The following is a 17163-nucleotide window of genomic DNA, read 5'->3' as shown; positions in this document are numbered from 1 at the left end:
GCCTGGCTAATTTTTGTATTTTTAGTAGAGACAGGGTTTTACCACGTTGGCCAGGCTGGTCTCAAACTCCTGACTTGAATTGATCTGCCTGCCTTGGCCTCCCAAAGTGCTGGGACTACAGGCGTGAGCCACCACACCCAGCCTATTAGTTCTTTTCTCCTACTAATTTTAGGTTTGGTTTGCTTTTGCTTTTCTATTTCTTTAAGATGTATCATTAGATTGTTTATTTGAAGTTATTCCTCTTTTTTGATGTAGGGACTTACAGCTATAAACTTCCCTCTTAGTACTGCTTTTGCTGTATCCCATAGATTTTGGTATGTTGTGTTTCCATTGTCTTTTGTTTTAAGAAGTTTACAAAAATTGTTTCATCGACCCACTCGTCATTCAGGAACATATTGTTTAACTTCCATGTGTTTGTATAGTTTCCCAAATTTATCTTATCATTAATTTCTAATTTTATTTTATTGTGGTCAGAGAAGATGCTTGATGTTATCTCAATTTTGTTGAATGTTTTCAGACTTTTTTGACCTATCATATGGTCTATTTTAAAGAATAATCCATGTGCTGAAGAAAAGAATGTGTATTCTGCCACCAACAGATAAAATGTTCTGTAAGTATCTATTAGATTCATTTGGTCTATACTGCAGATCAAGTCTGATGTTTCTTTGTTGATTTTCTGTCTTGACGATCTGTCCAATGCTGGGAGTGGGGTGTTGAAGTCTCCAGATACTATTGTATTGGGAACTCTCTCTTTAGCTCTAATAATGTTTCCTTTACTTATCTAGGGGCTCTAGTGTTGGGTGCATATATATTTAAAATTGATATATCCTCTTACTGAATTTACCCCTTTATCATTATATAGTAACTTTCTTTGTCTCTTCTTATAGTTTTTGTCTTGAAATCTATTTTGTTTGATATAAGTATAACTACTCCTGATCATTTATTGTTTCCATTGGCATGGAATGTCTTTTCCATCACTTTTCTTTTAATCTATTTGTGTCTTTATAGGTAAAGTGTGTTTCTAGTAGGCAACAGAATCTTGTTTTTAATACACTCAGCCACTCTATTTATTTCGATTGTAGACTTTAGTTCATTTACAGTCAACATTATTATTGATAAGTAAAGACTTACTCCTGCCATTTTGTTATTTGTTTTCTGGCATTATTTCTTTATTTTCTTCCTTTAGTGAAGGCGATTTTCCCTGGTGATATGATTTATCTTGCTTTTTGTTTTTCTGTTTCCATCGTATTTTTTTTTGTTGTTTGTTTGAGGTTACTGTGAGGCTTGCACCTGCTATCTTATAACCCGTTAAATACTCAACCCTGTTTTCATAAACAAATAAAGAAACAAAAAGAAAACTAACACAAAATTCTATGCCATAACTTTATTTTCAAGTTTTTTAACTTTTTTGTTTCTATTTAGATCTTATTGTACTGTCTATGTCTTAAGAAGTTGTTGTAGTTATTATTTTTGTTTGGTTCATCATTTAGTTTTTCTAGCTAGCATTTTAGTTGATTACATATCACAGTTGCAGTATTATAACACTGAAGTATTCGGTGTTTTTTTCTGTGCACTTACTATTACCCATGAGTTTTGTACCTTCAGATGATTTCTTGTTTCTCATTAATGTCCTTTTCTTTCTGATTGATGTACTCCCTTAAACATTTCCCATAGGGCAGGTCTCTTATGAATGAAATCCCTCAGCTTTAGTTAGTCTGTGGAAGTCTTTATTTCTCCTTCATGATTGAAGGGAATTTTTGCCATATACACTTTTCTAGGGTAACAGTTTTTTCCCTTCAACACTTTAAATATGTCATGTCACACTCTCTTGGCCTGTAAGGTTTCCACTGAAAAGTCTGCTGTCAGACATATTGCAGCTCCATTGTATTTGTGTCTTTTTTCTTGCTGCTTTAAGCATCCTTTTTTTATTCTTGGTCTTTGAAAGTTTGATTATTAAATGCCTTGAGGTAGTCTTTGAGTTAAATATGCTTGGAGATATATAACTTTCTTGTATTTGAGTGTTAATAACTTTCTCTAGGTTTGAAAAGATCTCTGTTATTATCCTGTTGAATAAACTTTGTACCCCTATCTCTTCCTCTATCTCATTTTTAAGGCCAATAACTCTTAACTTTGACATTTTGAGGCTGTTTTCTAGATCCTGTAGGCATGCTTTACTGTTTTATATTCTTTTCTCTTTTGTCTCCCCTAGCAGTGTATTTTCAAATAGTCTGTCGTCAAGCTCACTCTTTCTTCTTGATCAATTCTGCTATTAAGAGACTCTGATGCATTCTTCAGCATGCCAGTTGTACTTTTTAGATCCAGAATTTCTGCTTGATTTTTAAAATTATTTCAATCTCTGAAAAATTAATCTGATAAAATTCTGAATTTCTTCTCTGTGTTATCTTGAGTTTCTTTGAGTTTCCTCAACACAGCTATTTTGAATTCCCTGTCTGAAAAGTCACATATCTCTGTTTCTCCAAGATTGATCCCTGGTGCCTTATTTAGTTCATTTGGTGAGGTTATGCTTTCCTGGGTGGTGTTGATGCTAGTAAATATTCTTTGGTGTCTGGACATTGAAGTGATTGATATTGAATTTTAGTTTTCACAATCTGGATTTGTTTATACCCGTCCTTATTTGAAAAGCTTTCCAGAAATTAAAAAGGACTTGGGTGTTTTGATGTAAGCTGTATCTGCTTTAGGGAACACCCAAATCTCAGTAATGCTGCAGTTCTTGCAGACTCATAGAAGTTGCACCTTGATGGTCATAAATGAGATTTGGGAGAATTTTCTGGATTACCAGGCAGAGACTCTTGCTCTTTCCCCTTATTTTCTCCTAAACATATAGAGTCTCGTTCTCTGTTCCAAGCCTCTTAAACCTGGGGTTGGAGGTACACAAGCATCCCTGTGGCCATCACCACTAGGACTAGGACCGTGCTGGGTCAGACCTGAAGCCAGCACAGCACTGGGTCTCACTCAAGGCCTGTTGTAACCACTTCCTGGCTACTGCTTATATTCTCTCAAGGCCCTGGGACTCTATAATCACCAGGTGGCAAAGCCAGCCAGGCCTGTGTCCTTCCCTTCAGGGAAGTGAGTTCTCCCAGGTCCCAGGTGGGTCCCTAGGTGTCATCTAGGAGTCAGGACATAGAGTGACAAAACTTAGAAGTCTACCTTGTGTTCTATTGTATTGTGGCTGAGCTGGCACTGAAACCATGACACACAGTTCTTTCAACTCTTCCTTCTCCTTTCCAAAGGAAGAGAACCTTCACTCTGTAGCAACCACCACCTTAGGCCATGAGGAGTTCTGCCAGACTACTACCGATGTTCCCTTAAGGCCCAAGAGCTCTGACATCAGCTTTTGGTGAATGCTGCCTGGCCTGCAACTTACCCTTCAGGGAACAGGGTTCCCTTCTGGCCCAGGGCAGATCCAGAGATGCCATCCAAGAGTGAAGTCCTGAAATTGAGGACTCCAAGAGTGCCCACTTGGTGTTATATCCTCCTATAGTCATGCTGATATCTGAAGCCAGCAATTTCAGAGGCTTGCTCAAGGCCCTTGATGTAGCTCAGGGTCGAAGGCCTCTTCAGTTATCAGGTGATAAATGCTGCCAAGACTGGCTCCTTCCCTTCAATGCAGTGGGTTCCTTTCTGGCTCAGGGCATGTCTTGAGATGTCGTCAGGAAACTAGAGCCTGAAATGGGGGCCTCACAACTCTGGTCATTGCCCTATCCTGCTGTGGCTGAGGTGGTATCTAAGATGCGAGGCAAAGTCCTCCTCACTTTTCCCATTACTCTCCTAAAGCAGAAGGAAGGGATCTGTTTTGGAGCCTCAAGCTGTGCAGCCTGGGGTTAGAAATGTGGTGATTTCAGAACTCCCTTAACTGTGCTGGCTGGTGTTTCAGTAGATCATGTGGCCTCCCAGTCCACCGTCTCTGGGCTCAGTTTAGCCCTAGGACTTGCCTAAGAGTTGCAGTCCTGATGACCTAGAATGCTTTTCAGGTTTACTTAGAGATACAGAGCACTTTGTCCCCCAGTAGTGATGTGTGAGGGAACTCAAGTTTAGACCACTAGGCTAGGTGACTACCCTCTGGCTAAGGTTTCTTTAAATGCTCCCTCCATTAGCTCGACATGCATCAGGTAAGTTTGGTCTGGTTTTCCTCTCTGCTCTGAAAGGATAGCACTGAGATTAATGCCTCACAATTGCTGTGGTCACCTTCCCCCAGCATCCAAAGAAGCTCTGTGTACCACACTGCTGCTGCCAAGGGTGGGGAAGGGGTGGCATTCGAGATTCAGGAATGTTTTTTCTATCTCTTCAGTGCATCTTTCAGCAGTATAGAGTTAAAACCAGGTATTATGAGGGCTCACCTGATTTTTGGTTCTAATGAAGGTGTTTTTTTTTTCCTCTGTAGATAGTAATTAAATTGATGTCCTTGCGAGGGTGACAATTGGTGGAGCCTTCTATTCTGCCATCTTGGTCCTCTCTGAAAATGCATTTTGTAATATTGTTGTTTCCTTGGAAAATATGTTTGCAGCTGCAGAAAAATAACTAACATTACCTTTGGATTAAACACCTATACTGAGTACTGCCTTGAAATGATTACCTACTATGAAGTACAATCTGATCCAAAATAGTGGTAAATTCTTCCCTGAGATGAATTATCACCTAGGTAGAGATTATTATCCAGATTAGGTAAATTGAAAAATGAAGCTGTTGAATCTTCTTTTCATTTTCTGTGCTTTGTGTTAGAACATCTCCCCAAAGAGTTAGGGTTTTTATTGAGGAATAAAATGACCGTGGACTTCACTTTTAGGAGTATAATTCAGTAACAATGAGTAGAAGAACTAAGCAGACTGCTTTCCTGCCTTCCCCTTGCAAATTTTTTGAAGATTCTGCATTGAAATAATTATAACACTTTGATTTCAATCAACATTATTAAAATCTTTACAAGCATAAAAAAGGTGAATTCAATACAATTTGTTAGACTGATGAAAAATCTGTAGCATTACTGTCTAAAAATAATAGAATTTGGGAAGAGAATGACAATAACAAGATATAGATAAGTTCCCTTAAGAGATTCCAGAGTCTTTTTACAAGCACCAGATGAGGCATAGATCTGATGACCTTTGAGTTTATTTCCTACTCTGAAATTTTAAAATTCTCTGATTTCTAAAATTCTCTGAGTTGTCTATGCATAAGCCAGTTTCTCACAGCCAGCTCTATGGGCATATATAACATACATTCCCACTTTCATACTTTGGCAAAATAACAATAACCGCATTGATAACATCAATTGATGCTTTGGTATTTTTTATTTTAAATATTTTTTATTTTAAAATATTGTTTACTTTTTACTATAGTCACCCTGTTGTGCTAGCAAATACTAGGTGTCATTTATTCTTTCTATTTTTTTGTACCCGCTAACTATCCCCATTTTCCCTATCCCCCGACTACCATTCCCAGCCTCTTGTACCTACTCTTCTACTCTCTATTCCCATGGGTTCTGTTGTTTTTATTTTTAGATCCCACAAATAAGTGAGAAAATGGGATATCTGTCTTTCTGCCTGGCTTATTTTACTTAACATAATGACCCCCAGTTCCATCCATGTTGTTGCAAATGACAGAATCTCATTCTACTTTTATGGCTGAGTAGTACTCCATTGTTTACATGTATTACATTGTCTTTACCCAGTCATCTGTTCAACACTTTGGTTGCTTCCAAATCTTGGCTATTGTGCATAGGACTACAATAAACATGGGAATGCAGATATATTTTTGATATACTGATTTACTTTCTTTTGGGTATATATCTAACAGTGGGATTGCTGGAACATATGGTAGTTCTATTTTTCTTTTTTTGAGGAACTTCTAAACTGTTTTTCGTAGTGGTTGTACTAATTTACATTACCAACACTGTATGAAGTTTCCTTTTTCTCCACATTCTCGCCAGCATTTGTTATTGCCTGTCTTTTGAATAAAAGTCATTTTAATTAAGTGAGATAATATTTTATTGCAGTTTTGATGTGCATTTCTCAGATGATCAATGATATTGAGCACCTTTTCATACACCTGTTTTCCATGTGTATGTCCTCTTTTGAAAAATGCCTATTCAGGACTTTCACCCATTTTAAAATCTGCTCATTATATTTTTCCTTTCCTATAGAGGTGTTTTAGCTCCTATGTATTCTGATTACTAATCCATTGTCATATGAATAGTTTGCAAATATTTTCTCTAATTCTGTAGGTTGTCTGTGCATTTTGTTGATTGTTTTCTTTGCTGTGCAAAACTTGTGATCGCATTTGTCCATTTGTGTGTTGGTTGCCAGTGCAATAAATAGCACTTAATAGTGTATTACTCAAGAAATCTTCACCCAGTCCAATGTCCTGATGAATTTCTCCAGTGTTTGCTTTTAGTAGTTTCACAATTTGAGGTCTTATATTTGCATCTTTAATATGTTTGGATTTGACTTTTGTATATGGTGAGAGACCGGGATCTAGTTTCTTTCTTCTGCATACGTATATCTGGTTTTCTTAACACCACTTACTGAAGAGACAGTCCTTTCCCCAAAGTGTGTTCTTGGCACCTTTGTCAAAAATGAGTCCACTGCAGGTGAACAGACTTATCTCTGAGTTCTCTATTCTGTTCCACTGGTCTATTTGTGTGTTTTTGTGCCAGTACCATGTATTTTGGTTACTATAGGCATTAGTACATTTTCATGCTGCTATAAAGAACTAACTTAAAAATGGGTAATTTACAAAGAAAAAAGGTTAAGTTGACTCACAGTTCTGCAGGCTTAACAGGAAGCATGACTGGGCAGCCTCAGAAAACTTACAGTCATGGTGGAAGGTGACTGGAAAGCACACACATCTTCACAATGTTGGAAGCATGCACGTCTTCAAAATGGCAGGACAGGAGAGAGAGTGAGTGTGTAAGTGTCACACTTTTAAGCCATCAGATCTCTTAAGAACTCACTCACTATCATGAGAACTGCATGGGGAAAATCCACCCCAATGATCTAATTACCTCCCACCAGGTCCCTTCCCTGACACATGGGGATTAAAATTCGAAACAAGATTTGTGTGGGGACACAGCCAAACCATATCACTATAGTTCTGTAGTATAATATGGAATCAGGTAATGTGATTACTCCAGTTTTGTTCTTTTTGCTCAGGATAGCTTTGGATATTCTGGGTCTGTTATGGTTCCCCATAAAATTTAGAATTGTTTTTCTATTTCTGTAAAAAGTATCAATGGTATTTGAATAGGGATTGCATTAAATCTATAGATTGCTTTGGGTAGAATGGACATTTTAAAAATATGGATTCTTCCTATCCACAAACAGAGAATACCTTTCCATATTTTGGTGTTCTTTTTAATTTCTTGCATCCATGTTTAATTTAAAAAAAAATTTCACTTCTTTGGTTAAGTTAATTCTATGTATTTTATTTTATTTGTAGCTATTGTAAATGGGATTACCTTCATGATTTCTTTTTCAGAATATTCTATGTGGGCATATAGAAATGCTACTGATTTTTAATGTTAAATTTGTATCCTGCAAATTTATTAAATTTGTTTATCAGTTCTAATAGATTTTTGGTAAAGTCTCTGGGTTTTGTGAAGTATAAAATGATATCATCTGCAAACAACAATAGTTTGACTTCTTTCATTTTAATTTGGATGTTCTTCATTTCTTTCTCTTATCTGATTGGTCTAGCTTGGACTTCTAGTACTATGTTGAATAACAGTGGTGAAAGTGAGCATTCTTGTTGTATTCCTGATCTTAGAAGGAAGGCTTTCAGGTTTTCCCCATTCAGTATAATACTAGCTATGGGTCTATTGTATATGCCTTTTATCATATTGAGATATGTTTCTTGTATACCTAGCTTTTTGAGGGTGTTATTCTTTATGAAATGATGTTGAATTCAATGGATCTCTCTGCAGAAACCCTACAGGCCAGAAGACAGTGGGGCCCAGTATTCAATATTTTTAAAGAAAAGAATTTTCAACCCAAAATTTCATATCCAGCCAAACTAAGTTTCATAAATGAAGGAGAAATAAAATTGTTTACAGACAAGCAAATGCTGAGGGATTCTGTACCACCAGGCCTGCCTTACAAGAACTCCTGAAGGAAGCCCTAATATGGGAAAGAAAAATCAGTACCAACCACTGCAAAACACACCAAAATATAAAGACCAGTGACACCATGAAGAAACTGAATCAACTAATGTGCAAAATAATCAGCTAGCATCATGATGACAGGATCGAGTTCACATATAACAATATTAATGTTAAATGTAAATGGGCTAAATGCCCAAATTAAAAGACACAGACTGGCAAGTTGGATAAAGAGTCAAGACTCATCGGTGTGCAGCATTGAGGAGACCCATCTCACGTGCAAAGACACATATAGGCTCAAAATAAAGGAATGGAGGAATATTTACCAAGCAAGTGAAAAGCAAAAAAAGCCGAGGTTGCAATACTAGTCTCTGATAAAGCAGACTTTAAACCAACAAAGATAAAAAAAGACAAAGGCATTACATAATGGTAAAGGGATCAATGCAACAAGAAGAGCTAACTATCCTAAATATATATGTACCCAATACAGAAGCACCTAGATTCATAAAACAAGTTCTTGGTGACCTACAAAGGGGCTTAGACTCCCACATAATAATAGTGGGAGACTTTAACACCCCACTGTCAATATTAGACAGATCAGTGAGACAGGTTATTAACAAGAATATTCAGTACTTGAACTCAGCTCTGGACCAAGTGGACCTAATAGACATCTACAGAACTCTCCACCCCAAATCAACAGAATATGCATTCTTCTCAGCACCACATAGCACTTACTCTAAAATCAACCATATAATTGGAAGTAAAACACTTCTCAGCAAATGCGAAAAAAAAAAAGACAAAAACAAAAAACCGGAAATTAAACTGTCTCTCAGACCACAGTGCAATCAAATTAGAACTTAGGATTAAGAAACTCACTCAAAACCACACAACTATATGGAAACTGAACAACCTGCTTCTGAATGACTACTGGGTAAATAAAGAAATTAAGGCAGAAATAAATAAGTTATTTGAAACCAATGAGAATGAAGACACAACGTACCAGAATCTCTGGAACACAGTTAAGCAGCGTTTAGTGGCAAATTTGTAGCACTAAATGCCCACATCAGAAAGCCGAAAAGATCTAAAATCAACACCCTGACATCACAGTTAAAATAACTAGAGAAGCAAGAGCAAACAAATTCAAAAGCTAGCAGAAGACAAGAAATAACTAAGATCAGAGTGGAACTGAAGAAGATAGAGACATGAAAAACCCTTCAAAAATCCATGAATCCAGGAGCTGGTTTTTTGAAAAGATTAACAAAATAGATAGACCAGTAGCCAGATTAATAAAGAAGAAAAGAGAGAAGAATCAAATCGACCCAATAAAAATGATAAAGGGGATATCACCATTGATCCCACAGAAATACAACCTACCATCAGAGAATATTATAAACACCTCTACACAAATAAACTAGGAAACCTAGAAGAAATCAATAAATTCCTGGACACATATACCCTCCCAATACTAAATGTGAGAGAAGTCGCATCACTGAATAGACCAATAACAAGTTCTAAAATTGAGGCAATAATTAACAGCCTACCAACCAAAAGAAAGGCCAGGACCAGACAGATTCACAGCCAAATTCTACCAGAGGTACAAAGAGGAGCTGGTACCATTTCTTCTGAAACTGTTCCAAACGATAGAAAAAATGGGACTTCTCCCTAACTCAATTTATGAGGCCAGCATCATCCTGATTCCAAAACCTGGCAAAGACACAACAAAAAAGAAAATTTCAGGCCAATATCCATGATGAACATTGATGTGAAAATTCTCAATAAAATTCTGGCAAACCAAATTCAGCAGCAAATGAAGTTGGCTTCATCCCTGAGATGCAAGGCTAGTCCAACATATGCAAATCAATAAATGTACTCCATCACATAAACAAAGCCAGCGACAAAAACCACATAATTATCTCAATAGATGCAGAAAAGGCCTTTGACAAAATTCCACAGCCCTTCATGCTAAAAACTCTCAATAAACTAGGCACTGATGGAACATATCTCAAAATAATAAGAGCTATTTATGACAAACCCACAGCCCATATCACACTGGGCAAAAGCTGGAAGAATTCCCTTTGAAAACTGGCACAAACAAGGATGCCCTCTCTCACCACTCCTATTCGACACAGTATTGGAAGTTCTGGCCAGGGCAATCAGGCAAGAGAAAGAAATAAAGGGTATTCAAATAGGAAGAGAGGAAGTCAAATTGTCTCTGTTTACAGATGACATGATTTTATATTTAGAAAACATCATCTCAGCCCAAAAACTCCTTAAGTTGATAAGCAACTTCAGCAAAGTCACAGGATAGAAATTCAATGTGCAAAAATCACAAGCATTCCTATACATCAATAATAGAGAACCAAGTCATAATTGAACTCCCATTCACAATTACTACAACAAGAATAAAATACCTAGAAATACAACTTAACAGCTTAGAAGGGACCTGAAGGACCTCTTCAAGGAGAACTACAAGCCACTGCCCAAGGAAATAAGAGAGGACACAAACAAATGGAAAAACATTCCATGCTTATGGATAGGAAGAATCAATATCATGAAAATGGCCATAGTGTCCAAAGTAATTTATAGATTCAATTCTATTTCCATCAAGCTACCATTGACTTTCCTCACAGAACTAGAAAAAACTACTTTAAATTTAATATGGAACCAAAAAAGGAGCCTGTATAGCCAAGACAATCCTAAGTAAAAAGAACAAAGCTAGAGGCATTAGGCTACCTGACTTCAAACTATACTACAAGGCTACAGTCACCAAAACAGCATGATACTGGTACCAAATCAGATATGTAGACCAATGGAACTGAACACAGGCCTCAGAAATAACACCACACATCTACAACCATCTGATCTTTGACAAACCTGACTAAAACAAGCAATAGGGAAAAGATTCGCTATTTAATAAATGATGTTGGGAAAACTGGCTAGACATATGCAGAAAACAGAAACTGGAGCCGTTCCTTACACCTAATACAAAAATTAACTCAAGATGGATTAAAGACTTAAATGTAAAACCTAAAACCATAAAAACCTTAGAAGAAAGCCTAGGCAATACCATTCAAGACATAGGCAAGGGCAAAGACTTCATGGCTAAAACACCAAAAGCAATGGCAACAAAAGCCAAAATTGTCAAATGGGATCTAATTAAATTAAAGAGCTTCTGCCCAGCAAAAGAAACTATCTCAGAGTGAACAGGCAACCTACAGAATGGGAGAAAATTTTTGCAATCTATCAATCTGACAAAGGTCTAATATCTGGAATTGACAAGGAACTTAAACAAATTTACAAGAAAAAAACAATCTCATTGAAAATTGGGTGAAGGATATGAACAGACACTTCTCAAAAGAAGACATTTAGGTAGCCAACAAGCATATGAAAAAAAGCTCATAATCACTGGTCATTAGAGAAATGCAAATCAAAACCACAATGCGACACCATCTCACACTAGTTAGAATAGAGATTATTAAAAAGTCTGGAAACAATAGATGCTGGAGAGGATGCAGATAAATTGGAATGCTTTTACACTTTTGGTGGTAGTGTAAATTAGTTCAACCATTGTGTTAGTGTGGCGATTCCTCAAGCATCTAGAACCAGAAATACCATGTGACCCAGCAATCTCATTACTGGGTATATACCCAAAGAATTATAAATCATTCTACTATCAAGACACATGTACACATGTGTTTATTGCATATGTTGTACTTATACACCATGAAATATTATGCAGCCATAAAAAGGATGAGTTCATGTCCTTTACAGGGGTATGGATGAGGCTGGAAACAAAACCAAACACTGGCACGTTCTCACTCATAAGTGGGAGTTGAACAATGAGAACACATGGACACAGGGAGGGGAACATTACACACTAGGGCCTTTCGGGGTTTGTGGGGCAAGGGGATGGAGAGCATTAGGACAAATACCTAATGCATGCAGTGCTTAAAACCTAGATGACGGGTTGAAAGGTGCAGCAAACCACCATGGCACATGTATACCTATGTAACAAACCTGCACGTTAAGCACATGTATCCCAGAACTTAAAATAAAATTAAATTAAAAAAGAAAGGATGTTGAATTTTTTTGAAAATTTTTTAGTATTTATTGATCACTCTTGGGTGTTTCTCAGAGAGGGGGATTTGGCAGGGTCATAGGACAATAGTGGAGAGAAGGTCAGCAGATAAACATGTGAACAAAGGTCTCTGGTTTTCCTAGGCAGAGGACCCTGCGGCCTTCCGCAGTGTTTGTGTCCCTGGGTACTTGAGATTAGAGAGTGGTGATGACTCTTAACGAGCATGCTGCCTTCAAGAATCTGTTTAACAAAGCACATCTTGCACCGCCCTTAATCCATTTAACCCTGAGTTGGCATAGCACATGTTTCGGAGAGCACGGGGTTGGGGTAAGGTTATAGATTAACAGCATCCCAAGGCAGAAGAATTTTTCTTAGTACAGAACAAAATGGAGCCTCCTATGTCCACTTCTTTCTACACAGACACAGTAACAATCTGATCTCTCTTTCTTTTCCCATTTCCCCCTTTTCTATTCAACAAAACCGCCATCGTCATCATGGCCCGTTCTCAATGAGCTGTTGGGTACACCTCCCAGATGGGGTGGTGGCCGGGCAGAGGGGCTCCTCACTTCCCAGACGTGGCAGCCGGGCAGAGGGGCCCCCCCACCCCCCAGATGGGGCGGCCGGGCGGAGGCGCCCCCCCCCCCAAACGGGGTGGCTGCCGGGCGGGGGCACCCCCCACCTCCCAGACGGGGCGGCTGCCAGGCGGGGGCGCCCCCCACCTCCCAGATGGGGCGGCTGCCAGGCGGGGGTGCCACCCACCTCCCAGAAGGGGTGGCTGCCGGGCGGGGGCGACCCCCACCTCCCAGACGGGGCGGCTGCCGGGTGGGGGCACCCCCCACCTCCCAGACGGGGCAGCCCGGCGGAGACGCTCCTCACTTCCCAGACGGGGCGGCTGCCGGGCGGAGGGGCTCCTCACTTCTCAGACCGGGCAGCCGGACAGAGGCGCTCCTCAGTTCCCAGATGGGGTTGCGGCTGGGCAGAGGCGCTCCTCACTTCCCAGATGGGGTGGCGGCCGGGCAGAGGCGCTCCTCACCTCCCAGACAGGGTGGCAGCTGGGTAGAGATGCTCCTCACCTCCCAGATGGGGCGGCCAGGCAGAGGCGCTCCTCACATCCCAGACGAGGCAGCCGGGCAGAGGTGCTCCCCACATCCCAGATGATGGGCGGCCAGGCAGAGACGCTCCTCACTTCCCAGAAGGGATGACGGCCGGGAAGAGGCACTCCTCATTTCCCAGACTGGGCAGCCGGGCAGAGGGGCTCCTCACATCCCAGATGATGGGCGGCCAGGCAGAGACGCTCCTCACTTCCTAGACGGGGTGGTGGCTGGGAAGAGGTGCTCCTCACTTCCAAGACTGGGCGGCCGGGCAGAGGGGCTCCTCACATCCCAGATGATTGGTGACCAGGCAGAGATGCTCCTCACTTACTAGACGGGGTGGCGGCTGGGCAGAGGCTGCAATGTCAGGACTTTGGGAGGCCAAGGCAGGCGGCTGGGAGGTGGGGGTCGTAGCGAGCCGAGATCATGCCACTGCACTCCAGCCTGGGCAACATTGAGCACTGAGTGAGCGAGACTCCGTCTGCAATCCCGGCACCTCAGGAGGCCGAGGTGGGCAGATCACTCAAGGTCAGGAGCTGGAGACCAGCCTGGCCAACACGGCGAAACCCCGTCTCCACCAAAAAATACAAAAACCAGTCAGGCGTGGCGGTGCGCGCCTGCAATCCCAGGCACTTGGCAGGCTGAGGCAGGAGAATCAGGCAGGGAGGTTGCAGTGAGCCGAGATTGCAGCATTACAGTCCAGCCTCGGCAACAGAGGGAGACCATGGAAAGTGGAAGATGGAGACGAGGGAGAGGGGGAGACCATGGAAAGCGGGAGGAAGAAGAGGGAGAGGGAGAGGGAGAATGTTGAATTTTATCAAATGCTTTTTCAGCATCAATTGAAAGGATCATCACTGCAGGACTCAGTGTCCATGGAGCAACTACTTTGTTCTCTACTAGCCCCATACCTAGAGCCCAGTTTCTCCAGGCCCAAGGGACCAGCAAACAATTGCCCTCCATCCTGTTGGGCCCCATATCCCCCACTGGCTCATAGCCTCAGTCAACCAGGGATCTGACATCATTGCATAAATTATCACAATATAATTCACATAATCACACCATTGTTATGAATCAAAATCTGCCCAAAAAGAGATATCTTAGTTTTCTCAAAATCAAAGAATGTTTTAAAAAACCACACAGCTGCTGAATAATCAACCTGTAAAACTGAGATGTTTCTAGAATGAAACAGTAAATGTGCCTGTAATAACTTATTTTTTTATGTCAGAAAATTATATTTGTCTCCATCTTTTTTCCCACAGTATATTAAATAAAAAGGGAAATAAGTTATAAATAGATTTTGTAAACATTTTATATTGGAAAAGCCATGAACTAAGCAGATAAGACAGATGTTCTGTAACTTGGAAGGGTATAGAGGATATTTTTGAAAAGGTACAAAGTCCTCAGATGGGCTTAGAAAATTCACTGTATAATCATATATCATTTTACTTGACTTGCACATCTTCAGGTGCTTGTGTTTACTGTGTTCTTGCCATTAACTAAATGTCTCAGTCTGTCCCAGTGTATAATATTCTGTGAATTTTCTTGTATTATAGTTTTATTGTTGGTCTCTTTGCATCGATGATACAACAGCAACATTTTAAAATTATTTTTATTATTGATTCCTAGTTTTATTCTGTTTTGCCAGAGAAGATGCTTGATATTATTTCTATTTTGTTGAATACTTTAAGACTTGCTTCTTGACCTAACATATGGTCTATCGTTGAGAATGATCCATGTGCTGAGGAAAATAATGTGTATTCTGCAGCTGTTGAATGAAATGTTCTGTAAATATCTCTTACGTTTACTTGATCCATAGTGCAGATTATGTCTGGTGTTTGTTGATATATTTTTAATGGTCTAGAAGATACATCCCATGCTGAAGGTGGGGGGGGGGGGGGGGGGTTTGAAGTCTCCCGGCATTATTGTATGTCTTTCTTATTCTCTAAGAATATGTGCCTCATATATCTCGGTGATCAAGTGTTAAGTGCATATAAATTTACAATTGCTGTATCTCCTGCTGAATTGACCACTTTATAGTTATATAATTATGGTCATTGCCTCTTCCTATAGGTTTTGTCTTGAAATCAATCTGATTTCGAGTATAGCAACTCCTATCCTTTTTTTTTATTATACTTTAAGTTCTAGGGTACCTGTGCACAACATGCAGGTTTGTTACATATGTATACTTGTGCCATGTTGGTGGGCTGCACCCATTAACTCATCATTTACATTACGTATATCTCCTAATGCTGTCCCTCCCCCTCCCCCTACCCTATGACAGCCCCGGTGTGTGATGTTCCCCTTCCTGTGTCCAAGTGTTCTCATTGTGCAATTCCCACCTATGAGTGAGAACATGCAGTGTTTGGTTTTCTGTCCTTGGCAATACTTTGCTCAAAATGATGGTTTCCATCTTCATCCATGTCCCTACAAAGGACATGAACTCATCCTTTTTTATGGCTGCATAGCATTCCATGGTGTATATATGCCACATTTTCTTAACCCAGTCTATCATTGATGGACACTGGGTTGGTTCCAAGTCTTTGCTATTGTGAATAGTGCCACAATAAACATACGTGTGCATGTGTCTTTATAGCAGCATGATTTATAATCCTTTGGGTATATACCCAGTAATGAGATGGCTGGGTCAAATGGTATTTCTAGTTCTAGATCCTTGAGAATTCACCACACTGTCTTCCACAATGGTTGAACTAGATTACAGTCCCACCAACAGTGTAAAAGCATTCCTATTGGGGGTGGAGCCAAGATGGCCGAATAGGAACAGCTCCAGTCTACAGCTCCCAGCATGAGCGACGCAGAAGACAGGTGATTTCTGCATTTCCAATTGAGGTACCGGGTTTATATCACTGGGGAGTGTTGGAAAGTGGGTGCAGGACAGTGGGTGCAGCACACCGAGCATGAGCGGAAGGGCAAGGCATCGCCTCACCTGGGAAGCACAATGGGTCAGGGAATTCCCTTTCCTAGTCAAAGAAATGGGTGACAGATGGCACCTGGAAAATTGGGTCACTCCCACCCTAATACTGTGCTTTTCCAATGGTCTTAGCAAATGGTACACCAGGAGATTATATCCCGTGCATGGCTTGGAGAGTCCTACGCCCATGGAGCCCCACTCATTGCTAGCACAGCAGTCTGAGATTAAACTGCAAGGTGGCAGCGAGGCTGGGGGAGGGGTGCCTGCCGTTGCCGAGGCTTGAGTTGGTAAACAAAGCAGCTGGGAAGCGCGAACTGGGTGGAGCCCACCACAGCCCAAGGAGGCCTGCCTGACTCTGTAGACTCCACCTCTGGGGGCAGGGCATAGCCAAACAATAGGAAGCAGAATCCTCTGCAGACTTAAATGTCCCTGTCTGACAGCTTTGAAGAGAGTAGTGGTTCTTCAGCACACAGCTGGAGATCCGAGAACGGACAGACTGCCTCCTCAAGTTGGTCCCTGACCCCCAAGTAGCCTAACTGGGAGGCACCTCCCAGTAGGGGAAGACTGACACCTCACCCAGCTGGGTACTCCTCTGAGACAAAACTTCCAGAGGAACGATCAGGCAGCAACATTTGCTGCTCAACAATATCCACTGTTCTGCAGCCTCTGCTGCTGATACCCAGGCAAACAGGATCTGGAGTGGACCTCTGGCAAACTGCAACAGACCTGCAGCTGACGGTCCTGTCTGTTAGAAGGAAAACTAACAGAAAGGACATCCACACCAAAACCCCATCTGTATGTCACCATCATCAAAGACTAAAGGTAGATAAAACCACTAAGATGGGAAAAAACAGAGCAGAAAAACTGGAAACTCTAAAAATCAGAGCGCCTCTCCTCCTCCAAAGGAATGCAGCTCCTCACCAGCAATGGAGCAAAGCTGGATGGAGAATGACTTTGA

At 40.8% G+C, this 17163-nt stretch overlaps 1 protein-coding gene across 2 annotated transcripts in view; it reads right to left on the bottom strand.

Annotated features, from left to right (window-relative positions):
• Positions 1-17163, bottom strand: part of ZC3H12B (zinc finger CCCH-type containing 12B) — a 477685-nt gene that overhangs the window by 97272 nt on the left and 363250 nt on the right. For both annotated transcript variants that reach the window (XM_004064283.5, XM_063702935.1), the window contains one exon: positions 6774-6885. The gene's annotated coding sequence lies outside the window, so the exon portion shown is untranslated. The remainder of the gene's footprint in view (positions 1-6773; positions 6886-17163) is intronic.

Source organism: Gorilla gorilla, chromosome X (genome assembly GCF_029281585.2).
Source record: "Gorilla gorilla gorilla isolate KB3781 chromosome X, NHGRI_mGorGor1-v2.1_pri, whole genome shotgun sequence".
NCBI lineage: Eukaryota > Metazoa > Chordata > Mammalia > Primates > Hominidae > Gorilla > Gorilla gorilla.
This window is presented reverse-complemented; position numbering and strand designations above follow the sequence as displayed.